General features: G+C 40.1%; 1 protein-coding gene across 7 annotated transcripts in view; it reads right to left on the reverse strand.

Moving 5' to 3' along the window:
• Window positions 1-12,520, reverse strand: part of LOC103477253 (signal-induced proliferation-associated 1-like protein 2) — a 112,433-nt gene that overhangs the window by 75,343 nt on the left and 24,570 nt on the right. For 6 of the 7 annotated variants that reach the window (XM_008430233.2, XM_008430234.2, XM_008430230.2 and 3 more), the window contains exon 2: window positions 10,403-10,550. The exons of the other annotated variant lie outside the window; for it this stretch is intronic. The gene's annotated coding sequence lies outside the window, so the exon portion shown is untranslated. The remainder of the gene's footprint in view (window positions 1-10,402; window positions 10,551-12,520) is intronic. 7 annotated transcript variants of the gene reach the window in all.

The raw sequence follows: 12,520 nt of genomic DNA on the forward strand, positions 1-12,520 counted from the left end.
ACTTGGTCAGCAGATTTCCTGCTGGAGTGTGACCTGAAGGCTGTTTTCTGTCCTTTCTTTTGTTGCCGTCTGCACAGGAGAGGCAACAGATGGAGGGTGGGAGGTCTGCTTTTCCAGCAGCCTTCTGCTAACTGGAGTAATGCACTGCTATTAGGCCTGTTTTAGGCACAGGGCCTGGTGTACAAGGGGGCTGGATGGAGATAGGGAGAGACATGGAGGCCTAATTACAGTAATGAACTCATTTTCTGTCTCTGATGTTGGATAGTCTGTCTTTCATCTTGGTTCATCCAGATGAGCCGCCCTGCAGTTCAGCCAGGTCTTAAAATAATCCCCTGACATTGTGGCCTGATTAAAGGCTCCATAGATATTAATACACTGTCAGAAAAGTGGATACATTCAGTCCACCACCCTAAGATTAATGCACTTCTGTCGCTAGAAGCAGACTTCAACTGAGCAGGATGTAAACCGATTGTTGCTACAGATGTTCTGATCAGGAGCTTTTCCCAGATACCAATATTGATCCAGTCAGATACTTATCTACAATCAAAGAAATATACAGTATACAGCTTAAAAATTCGATAACTTTCAAAACAAAGGTGTTTAAATCAGTTTTACTCACCCATCAGTGACATTCCAGATGCAGTCATAAGTGTTTTTCTTAACAGCGACTGATATTTTGTCTCAAAATAGTAATTTCTTGAAAAGAAAACAGTCTACACTACAGCTAGCATGCTTACGTTCTGTTTTGATATGAGTTACTGATGATTCTGTCAATATATTTATGGCTGATAGTCAAGTGTGAACAAAACTTACAGGAAATGTTGATATCCTGCTTGATCTCCTACTTCATAAGCACAAAGAGGCAAAACTGGCCAAAAGTAAGTTTTCTGGATATTACTACAGATCTAGGATTTGTTGAAACTTCATGCTTCCATTTCAAAATGTTCTAGCAGAATCTGAAAAATGTAAAAGTAAAAAAAAAAAAAGAAAACCGCTAAACAAAAGAAGTACAAGACCGTCCATATTTATACATCAAAGATTATATCTGACTTATCAGGGTTTTGTTTGTACCTAACTAAAGAAAATTCATCAAAGTACAAGCTGGTTTTTGATTAAAAAACGAAACAGATTTCTCAGTTTTTGACCTGCTGATCAATCTGGATGTTTGACTGGTTCATGTAAGAGTCATTTCATACCTCAGCTCTATCCCCTGTTCAACTCAAAGGTATATTTGTTGTCAATTTCTTTATCTGTCGCAGCTGGACTCCAGCTGACATGAAGGCATCAAGAGTCCAAATGGACCAAAATGTCCAGAGGGACCCTGCTGATGTATTTGAAGCCCAGCATTTTTCAAATGTTAATGAATCACCGAGTCAAGCTGATATTGTACAGTTTTTAGTAAATTGGATGGTTTATGTTCAAAGGTGACCAAAACAACGTGTCTGCAGAAAATATCAAAATTTGCATAGATGTCACAGGAGGATTTTACTTGCATGATCCTGACACTGCTGACTGCATCGCCTCAAACACTTAAAAACAGCATTTACATTATTTTAAAACCAAATTCCTCTAAAATGTAAAACGTTTCACTGCATCCTGTCAAATGCACATAACATCAAAGCCAAATATGTTTTTTTTGGAGCTGAGAGGGCTGTCGTGCCACTCTGAGCCCGGAGGTGAAAACAAGCCTGTGATTAAGGTCAATTACATTTAATGAAGCCTTGTGTAATTGAGTCATAAAAATGGTCCTCTGTTTGCTGCAGACAGGAAGTCATCGCCGGCCTCGTCCCCAAGATGACGAGCTAAAACCGTCACCATCTTCCCCCCCTCTGCAGCAGAGTCAGATACAGGCCAGGATGATTACTGAAGATTTCCGGCTCATGCTCGTCATCATGAACTGATTCAGGCAGCGTTGCCACGTGGAGCAAATTTACAGCTTTCTTCCCAGCACACGCATTAGCCCGTTTGTCTCTGTTCCAGTTACCTGCCTGCCGCCGTCTTCTGCGGAGACGTTGCATCCCGTCAGACGTTTGGATGTGTCACATTGTGTTCATCGTTCACGGCCAGGAAGGAAAAGAATCCGAGTGGAAAGAAAACAAACCTGAAGGCGAACTTTTTACGCCCTGCTGCCCACTATTTGATTCCTCAATAAAGTCACAATAAAAACAATGAATCACTCGCGATGATTCATTGATCAAAAATGATCAAGTCCGCCCTCCAAGGACATGATTTAAAACTGAGCAGGAGCTCTGCTTTCAATCCTTCATAGAATAGCATCTGTTTTCAAAGTTGCAGTGGAAACTGGAGGTGTGTGTGTGTGTGTGTGATGCATCAAATTCATCACACTTCTGAGGGTCACGTCTGTAACTAGACGCAGCCATTTTCTAGTTTGATGAAAAAACACTTGTGTTTCTGCTTCGGTGGAGCAATTCTTCAGCCTAACTGGGTTACTGCGAAGTAGAATGCGAGGTTAAGAGGAGAGTAGAAAGTGGTGGGGCAGGAAGAAAAGAGTTGGGCGGGAGTTTTGCCAAATCTCGCTCAAAGCGTTTTCTTCAGTTTAACCGCAGATGCAATTAATTGGGCGATGTTAGCCTTAAGAGTTCATTACTGGGGCCTGGGAAATCAGGCATGCCTTCTTCCCCAAGTGCCTCCGTAACCAGAGAACACTTCTGAAGGGGTATTAAGACTTTCTAAGTGTGTATCTGCACCACCGCTCGCACTCGCTGATGCTATGAAAGTTTAAATCAAAATGCACCATTCAGCTTCTCACTCTTTTATCTGCAACTCCAACAATTCAGCGTCGCAACAGGGAAGAGTCTCCTAATTAGCGCTGATGCCAAAGCCTCTCCATTGATGACAACCCCCTATCCCGTCTTCCTGCGCACAGCAATGCCTCAGTGCATCCGAGCCGGTAAGAGCCCAGTCCTATAACTCCACCCTTTCTTAGAGCTCCAAAAGGAACACCCACGTGGGGAAGCATTGCCTGCAGGGAGTAATGCTGAGATTTTAATGACCAGTGTGAAAGCAGGGTCACACCCTCAGTAGGAGGTACGGAAACCAATGAAATTAGTTGCACTCAGCTCCCTCTGATATGTGGAAACAAGCGAAATACATCCAAGCTCATCTGAAAATATCCTAAAGGATTGCAAGTGTTTATTTAGGTTAAACAGGATTGCATGAGTTACAGAATTTAAGCAATTCAGCAACATCATCCATTAATTAGGACATAGAGATATGTCTGTCATAAAGGCCAGCAATAATGGAAAGATAGGAAACCCTTGCTGGTAAATCTGCACAGTACATGTGTCTGTTTTGTAGACTGAGAGGATATTTGCAGTATATTTGACTTGTGATGCTCATGAAAATCCTGATTTAACCCGAGATGCAGAGACGTCACTTTCTTAGAGGAGCATATTGTCAATTGCCATAGAAACACAAGGCAGGAAGACAATGGTGTGACAGGAGGAAAAGCAAATGTTTGCTTTTAAGATGTGTCAGAAATAAATGCATCACATTCTTATTGTTGCAAAAACTGACACTCATTTCACTGCGATATTTAAACTGCTATTCATTTCAGCCCTCCCCCCCCCAAAAAAAAATACTTTTGAAGAGTTTAACACAGAACACAAACCGGCTTACATTTGGGTCAACATCCTAAACACACGATGTTTAGGGTGTAGTCTACTGAATCTACTGATCAGCAGGAATTGCTGAGAACAAGACTTTGCAGACATTTTTACATGTTTTTGTCTGCATACCGTAAAAATAAAAAGCCCAAAGCAGGGATTAACTTGTCTGTTATGGACCTGTTGGATTGCCTGTGAAGACCACCAAAATGTTTTCCTCTTGAATGCATAATGCGCCCAAGTCTCTTCATTTTTAATTACTCATCTGCCATCCTGTCTTATGCATTGCACCAACATTCCCCAGCCAAAAATCATCAAGCTATCTCTGCTACTATATATACCATAAATATTTTTGCCTCATATATCTGCTACTATAATTTTGAAGGGCGATAAATTGCCCCAGTAATTATTGAGAATTATTTTGATGTTAAAGTAATTGGATAAAAATGTATTTGTCTACACTAGAATTGAAACACGACAACCAAAAACAATGAATAAAAACCTGCACACAACAGAAACCATAAATAAAATGGATTATAAAGCCTGAAAACAAAACTGATTGTCAGAAAATATTAAATATCAGAATGGAAGTTTTTATGAAATTAGTTGATTAAATGCTTATTGCATCAGACTTAACCACAATCCACCTTATTGAGCACAACCAAAATCAAGGCAATCCATGGTTTCTCCCAGTGTATTTTAAGCCTTGTGGGTCACCAGGCTTTACTTGTGGCCCCACCAGGCTAAGTTTTTTTTTAAATGTTTGCATTTTTAAGACTTTATAGTTGGTTTTCATGTATTAATCTTCCAATCTTTTAATAACACATAATTATCAAGTGATATTTTCAAATTTCCTGTCAACTTTAAACATATTTTAACTCAAAAAGACAACGGACTGCTGGATGAATGACTGCTGGACCGCCCAACCGCCAGGCTTAGCAAGTTTTCTGGGGGAAACCCTGCAGTCGTTTAAAATATCTACCCTGAATTCCAGAATAATCTTGAGAAACACAGAAAGCTGTGTACAGTACACATGCTTCCATGGTGAGCAACAATTAAAGGCTTTTTGTTTACATCTCAGCGCACACAGACTGGACTGGACATGACCCGACGAAAGCAGAACAATCAGCAGAGGAGATAAAAAAGGAGGTCAGCCAGCAATGAGTAAACATAAACCATCACTGTCCCTTCACTCCCTGGGTACCGTGGCGCATACTGGACTGTAGGAAATGCCTACACGGATGTCCTCTCTGCGCCCCAGGTGCAGAAAACAGACGAGCAAAAAGCCATTTGAAAAAAAGGAGACTGTGTCTTTAAGATTCTTACCACCGACGGCTGCTTCTTAATCTGTTTCACCTCCACTTACAAGACAAGAAATCTTTAAAAAGGATGTTGGCACAAAACATCTGCTTCCCACAAACTGCAGACAAAGTGTGAGAAGTTTTCTGACCAAGTGTCTCGGCAGTAATCCGACGTCACTGCCCTCCAACGGTCGACTCTCCCCACCTAATCTGTCAACATCAATTCACTCGCACGTAAAATTAAACACGAGTTCTGTTTGCTTTGCTGTGGACTTTGGGGTTTGGACTGGTGGTTATTTGTAGCTGTGGTCTTTCATCCTGTTTTTCTACATCAGCCCCCCCCTTGAGCCTGCTCTGCATTGCGCTGTCTGAGGCTCCATCTGGAATGTGTCGGCTACACAGCTGAGGCTAACGCTCAGGGGTCATCCCATGTATGGACTGCACTTTATGTAGTTGAGAAAACAGTAAGTGTTCACCCGACACAAAGTGCAAAATCGTAAATTGTTTTTATTTCCTGCCCACATTCAAACGTCTTAATATCTACCAGATGCTGCTGCAGACAGAAAAGGAGCAGATTCCAGCACAAAAAGGTTTTTAAATTATGGGATTTAAATGAAAAAGAGAGCAGAAGGAATAGCCTTTCACATCACAGAGCTTTGTGTTTTTGTCATGAGACAAATAAGGCACAAAGGTTTTCAGTTGATGATTTAATCGGAAAGCAGAAACTTTCCGACAACACAAAGTTGAAGTGGAAGACTTCAAAAATCAACATCATGTGTCAATTTAAAGAAACGGATATCTACCATCAAACGGAAAACATGGAACAATGGTGGCTGGCTTTCCACAATTACTGCAAAACCTTGTTGATGTCTCATTTATGAGGTCGCAAAATTACCTAGAAACAACATTTAAACCCATGTAGACCTCAGCTGAAGTCTGTTTTTCTGATACAACAATAAGAAAGAGGCTGTGTGAAAACTGAGATTCCCAAAGCAAACATCACTGCAGACCAACAAGAACACAAAGACCCATCTGACATTTACAATGTTGAGGAATTTTGGGACTGATGAGGCAAATGTGATCATCTGGATTTAATCCTAAAACAGATTTTCAAAAGAAGACCTCAGTTTAATAGTCAAACATGATGGTGGTAGTGTGATGGTGAGTGGATGCTATGTTTCTCCAGTTTGACTTTTTGTAATTTATGGAACCATCTGTAGGAGAAAATCCAAATGTTTGGAGGTCGGTGTCCCTAAGCCACCCATCGATTCATGCACCGGACACTTGTATTAGCACTAGTTTAGCAATCTGGTGTGAAAACCCTCAAGCTGCAATTGTTATCTGGAGGTCTTCTAATTAAAAAAAAGAAATCTATAAACAGCTTTGTTAGCACTGGACACTGCTCTCAGCCATTTTGAACTAGGTGCACAACAAAAGGGTCGGGTGTTTCTTTAAAGGGAGAGTTTTCTGTAAAATCAACTTTTTTTTTTTTTAGCTTTATATTGTGTCGTGATGTTATTTTCTATTCCCTCCCATCTGTTGAGCTTATTTTACAAACTATTTCTATTCCTTGTAACTCACGTGTACAGCGTTGCATGTCAGGAGTTGTTTTGGGCTATGAAATATAACCCAGTTTTTAGTCTTTTAAAGGCATTAAGCAATTTTTAACTCAAAATTAAAATGTGCCAAATAAATTGGTTCCCGTGTTCTTAAGTTCAAGTGCCAGATAGTGGTTTAGGATGACCTTTATGTGCAGAGATTAAACATAATTACTACCAAGTGGGAACTGAACTCCAGTCAAATAATGACATGAATAACCTGCGAATCTGGGCGAGGCCTTAAAAATGTTGGTCCACAAAACAAAGAGCTGCTCTTGTTGAGCTACATTGAAGCTCATTTCATGCGGTACAGGCGTTTTAATGCTGGCTGTGCACATGAACAGAGCTCCTCTGGGTTGAACTGAGACTGGGAGTCTCTTCCTGGTTGCACTGCCAACTGGCTGTGAGCCCAGCGCCTGCCAGGCAGCACACTGCCATTGTCCTTTAGATATTTCTGGGTGATCTGAGAATTAAAATAGACGGGACAACTGATCCCCTTTTCATTTTTTACATACTGACAAAGAACAAGAACTGTGATGAATGTTAGGTGCACAAAGCAGCTAATTGGCAGATTAAAGTGGTGTTGAAATCCTGCCGTGGACTTGAATAGTCACAAAGAGTGTCTATTCTGATAGAATATTATTGAAAAGTGACTGGGAGGGCTACATGGTTACCATGGTAACGGGACTGACAAAGCATTGAGTTTCTGGGAAAGTTAAGTACACTGCAAAAATAAGACAAAATTTTACAAGTATTTCCGGTCCAGTTTGTTGTGGAGATATCTTTCTACACTTAAAACAAGACAAAACTAACTAAGAAGTAACTTTTCATAAAGTTAAAGGAGTTTGTTTTAAGTCAATGAATCCTTAATATTGATGAGAAAATCTTAGTTCCACTGGCAGATTATTTCACCAGTGGAACTAGTACTTTCTCATCAATATTAAGGAATTTTAAACTTATGCTGCGTTCACACCAAAAACGTTTAGCGCCTCAAAAACGTGTCTGACACTTCAACTTGGACGCGTGTGCACTTTGAAGTCAGACGCTTGACACTTATGCTGCGTTCACACCAAATGTGTTTTGAGCGTCAGGCGCATCAGATTTAAATTCAGAGTGTATGTGGACGCACATCAAACTCTCAAAATGCTTCCATCACGCAGCGCTAGATGAGCAAAACGCACCGCGCTCTCAACACGCATCCACATAGACTTTGAATGTAAACCTGACTCACCTGATGCTCAAAACGAATTAGAAAAAGCTCTTACATCTTGCTAAAAAGTTACTTTTAAGTTAGTTTTGCCTTATTTCAAGCATAATAAGATATTTGCTCTAGAAACTAGACAAAAAATACTTGGTAAAACGTTGTGTGTTTGCAGTTAGGGCTGCCGTGACCATAATAATCTGCTGACATAAACATAATGTATTATATTATGATTTCTTAACTTTATTTCACTTTTCTAACAAAGGTTACAAAACAAACAGCAGATAGAGTGACTCCCTCTCAACTGCTAAAGTTGGATGGCCTCTGAATGTTTATTCATCGTGCTAAATCTATCTATTTTCTGCTGTTTAAATCAAATTTAGCTGAGTAATCAATGCTACCATTAGTCAGGATCCACCATTAGGTTCATTTATTTGAAACAAGCTATAAACCACAATAAAGCAAATATAATTTATTGTTTATTAGATGGTGTTTTTTTATTTTTATTAAATGTACACAACCACAAAATTTTGCTGTGGCTTTTAAGTGAACATTTATATTCTTCTGAGTAATATATCGCTTTACTGTGGTTTTAAAGCAGTGTTAGCATGATGGGTGGAGCTCCTTTAAACATCTTGTTATTCCTTTGTTTCTTTCTCACACCCAGCAAAAATTTCAACCATTTGTCCTTCTTATAAGTGATTAAGTGTAAGTGAAACCGTGTTATTCTATGCTCTGAAGAGCTACAAAAAACAATAATCACTAACATTTTGCTGTTGTAGGACTCTCAGTAAACATATTTTAAACTGTAGAAACAGTGCCGCAGACAATAAAATAAAAAAACTAATTTTTAAGTTGAATAGAAATGTTAAAATCATGCTAAAATAAGAAATCTTAAGCTTTGGTATACAGAAATTGTTTTTTCCTTTGCAGAGGCCTTTGTCTCATTATATGTAACATTATGAATACTCGTGCTTTATTATTTGTAAATAATAACTGTGTCATTTTAATTACTTTTTACCATACTTGTGATAATACTTTATTCTACACTTTAAAGGTGCAGTTTATAACTTTTGTAAAAAAAAAAAAAAAAAAATGTTTTACATATTTTTAAAACCTCGTTGTTTAATGTTATAATGGTGGAGAAACGACTTACCATTAGAGAAAAACCGTTCACCCGCCATCATTTACGGCTACGCTAACTAGCCTGAGCTGTCACAACAGGCTGCAGCGTAGCAGAGAGCATGAGGGGGAAAAAAATGAGCAGCGCCACATTGATGGTGACTGACAGCGCTAAGACCCGCTTTCCAACTCTGATTGGTTGTTTCTAGAGAAAAGACAGGGGAGCTTGATTTGTTTTTAAATTATCTGTCTCTTTCTATGCTGTCACGACAAAGTGAGAGTTTCAACAAAAATGGAAAATAATATTTTTTTAATAAATGTTATACTGCATCTTTAAAGAAAAAAAAAGTTCAAAGATTTCTTATAAAAAATAATCTGAAATACAATTAAGGGGGAGGGAAATTAATAATTTGGATTAACAAATTAATTGACAAAAATAAAAGTGGCTTTAAGGTTATGCATCAAATCAAACCCTAGAAGTTTTAAAGGTCTCCTGAATGTTCCCAACAGAAGGAGGCCACGTTTGGTCCTGCCTGCTCCAGCAGAGTCCCACAAACAGAGAGCACTGTGCAGTGGCCCTTCTCCAAAAGGGACCATCTGTCTCTCCCTGAAATGGGCCCAGCCACAGCGGACCTCCCTGCGACGGTGGGGCAGATCAGGACGTGCCGGGTTGATGTGGCCCAGCAGGTCCCCAGAATAAAACAGCACCTCTTTCCATCAGCGCACATCCCTCCCTCTGTCACTTCCCACAGCTTCCTGCTGCTTTCCGGGCTACTTCCAAACCGCCGGCTGCCTGCTGGCGGATCACGCTTTCTCAGGGAAACGGGAGAGAAATGTGGTGAGAAGAGCGCTCTCGTCCCGCAAAGGGGAAGCTGCTAAGAGACTTGTGAGGTGTTCAGATCGAACGCTCTGGGAAACTCTGTGTTTCTGCACGTCAGCTGAGGTCAGTCAGAGTCCACGCCACTACATTATCAGTGAGAAACAGTGCACCAAAAGAGGGAAGTTGGGAAGTCGGGAAGCTGTGTGACACTGCTAAAAGTTGAGAATAAACACACTGACGCAAACAGATTCACACAAACATCATCTGAGGAGCAGCATTAATACTTTCTGACCTCAGCATGCACTAGTGTCACCGGACCATCTCTCACTTCTCCTTTCCCTCTTAAAGTTTGTTTTCCACGCTCAGTGTGATGTTGCTGACAGAAGTCTGGCATTTGTGAGATAATTTAGACTTCTGGGCAGCAGCTGCAAGCCGTACTGCTGACACAGAAGAAGCTTTACTCAACCAGCGGATGCAAAGAAATGATAACTACAGGGAAGAGCGGACCAGACGCAGATGAATCACCGGTTTATTCACCTCACAAGATCTACGTCCAACAGAGATATGCCCATAAATTACTCAACTGATACATTTCCCAGTGAAGATATTACTAAAATATGACTAAAACAAAACTCCTCTATCTTTTTTTAAACCTTATTTAGCACAAGCATGTAAAAATCGCGACATTAATATGCAAACAAATTGCATTTCAAATCAAGAGCAAACATGCTTACCTCATCTGGGGAGCCTCGGCTCTATCAAAGCCATAAGCTCTCAAAGCAAAGGGCAAAATGTCCTGTGAGACACCGTGGTAATGAAGCTACTGCAGAGATGCTGTTCAAGTGCATTAAATCCATCAGCCACTTGTTGAGCACGAGCCTCCTGAAAACACAAAGGGAACAGGATTCAAAGGGCTGCACAGCAAAAATCTGCTTTTCCAGGTTCTGTAAGGAACTGCTTGTTTGCAAGCAGATGAAGAAAACTAAGGAGAGTGCAAAATATAGGTGTGATGATCAGGGAGTAAGTTTTGTGAAATGCATACAGCTGCCTCTTAATGCACAGCTCCCTTCCCCCTGTGACAAACCTACCACCAACAGCTGAATAAGCCTGCATCATTTGCATTTGTAAGGGAAAGTAGGTGGCTGTGCAGGAGGGGAAGGAGGGAATGCTGAGTGTTGGTGTTTGGGGGGAAGCAGGGCAGACCGTGACATTCAAAGCTTGAAGGCTGTGACAGGAAGGACAAGAAAAAAATGGAGAGAAGCAATAGGCATTGTTTCCAGGAAAAGATCCCCTAGGTCAAGCTTGTGACCTTCCATGTTACAAGCAATGACTGACATTTGAAGCTGCAGAAGGAAGAGGAATCTACTGATAGACTGCATGCATGTGTGACAAACAGAGCTAGAAACCCACTTTCCAACTTAAACACACCGAGACAAAGCTGCAGAGAGCAATAACCTTGCTTTAAAACTGATAATCCCTGCATTCACATTCCATATCTTTTACCTTCAGCATAAACAGCAGGAAGGTTTAGGAGATGTATCTAGTGATGTATCAAGGAAAAAAACATCAAGGTGCAAACTATGAAGCTTCAGAGATGAAATAACTCAAATAAAATACAACGAGTCTCAGGCTTGATTATTGTCTGAATAATAACACAATTCAATTGAATGATTCAATTCACCTCTTCCCCATTTCAACCCACCATTTCGTTCCTTCCTACTTTTTTATAATTGAAGTATTGTAGCTTCTTATGGTGATAAATGGTGATTAAAAACAATGCTGTAATACTATATGGCTGCATATGATTAAAAACATGATGCATTGCACTGTCTTTAATTTGGACAATACCCATTTTTTTGTCTGAAAATTTGATTAATTTAGCGAGAAAGTCGTTTAGTTGGCAACAATGGGGTAACTATTGTTAACCGCGCTCATGCAGATTTGACCTGGTGGGAGGGTCTGTCTGTCAGTCTCGCTCCCAGCAGAGCAAAAGAGGACAGTGGCTTATTTTCAGACTTTTCCTGCCAGAAGTAGATAAGATCGGCGGATAAGATCTGCTTCTCATGTAAATATCGGCCAATCTCGGATCTCCCAAAATTAAGGAAATGAAGGAAATCAGGGCTGATTTATCGGTGCACCTCTACAAATAACTCCTGCTCTTGACAGCAGATTCTGACAAGAATGAAAAGACTGACTTCAAATTTGTAATTATTCAAGTGGATTTGACCAAAAGTGGGGGAAAAAAATGGCAAAAGGACGCAGAGAACATTAACAGATTGCATGATGCACTGTTTGCAGCAGAGCATATGTCTTTGTAAGGCTAATCTTACAAAGACACATGCTCTATGTCTTTGTAAGATTGGTCATTCTGAATTGGACTTATGTTTTTTCTAGAAACATAAATAAGGCATTTTACAGTAGCTGTAAAATGTAAAAATCACATTCATGCACATTAAGAATTGAATCACTTAAAAAAATCCATTTAGTTTGTTAAGTGCTCCTCCCTAAACATTGACAACACAGTTTATTCCTCTGATGCATTTATTAAAGTAGAAATGAAAACATAAAACACGCCACATGAATCAGCTCCTGTGTTTCTAAATTCCAGTGCTTTAGGATAACAGCCAACTATGGAATAAAATTAGCGCCACAGCTCTGAAAGGACGACCTTTTTGGTGCCATGATTAACATAATTACTACCAGCAATCCATCAAGTGAGAGCTGAGCTCAAGCCACGGCACTGATAGCCCAAGTCAAATAATCAAACGACAGAGCAGGGCTTTGTCTAAAAAAATGCTGAATCTGGGTCTGATTAAACATACCAGGCTGATAACAGAACCGCTGAATAAGAC

Source organism: Poecilia reticulata, linkage group LG15 (genome assembly GCF_000633615.1).
Source record: "Poecilia reticulata strain Guanapo linkage group LG15, Guppy_female_1.0+MT, whole genome shotgun sequence".
NCBI lineage: Eukaryota > Metazoa > Chordata > Actinopteri > Cyprinodontiformes > Poeciliidae > Poecilia > Poecilia reticulata.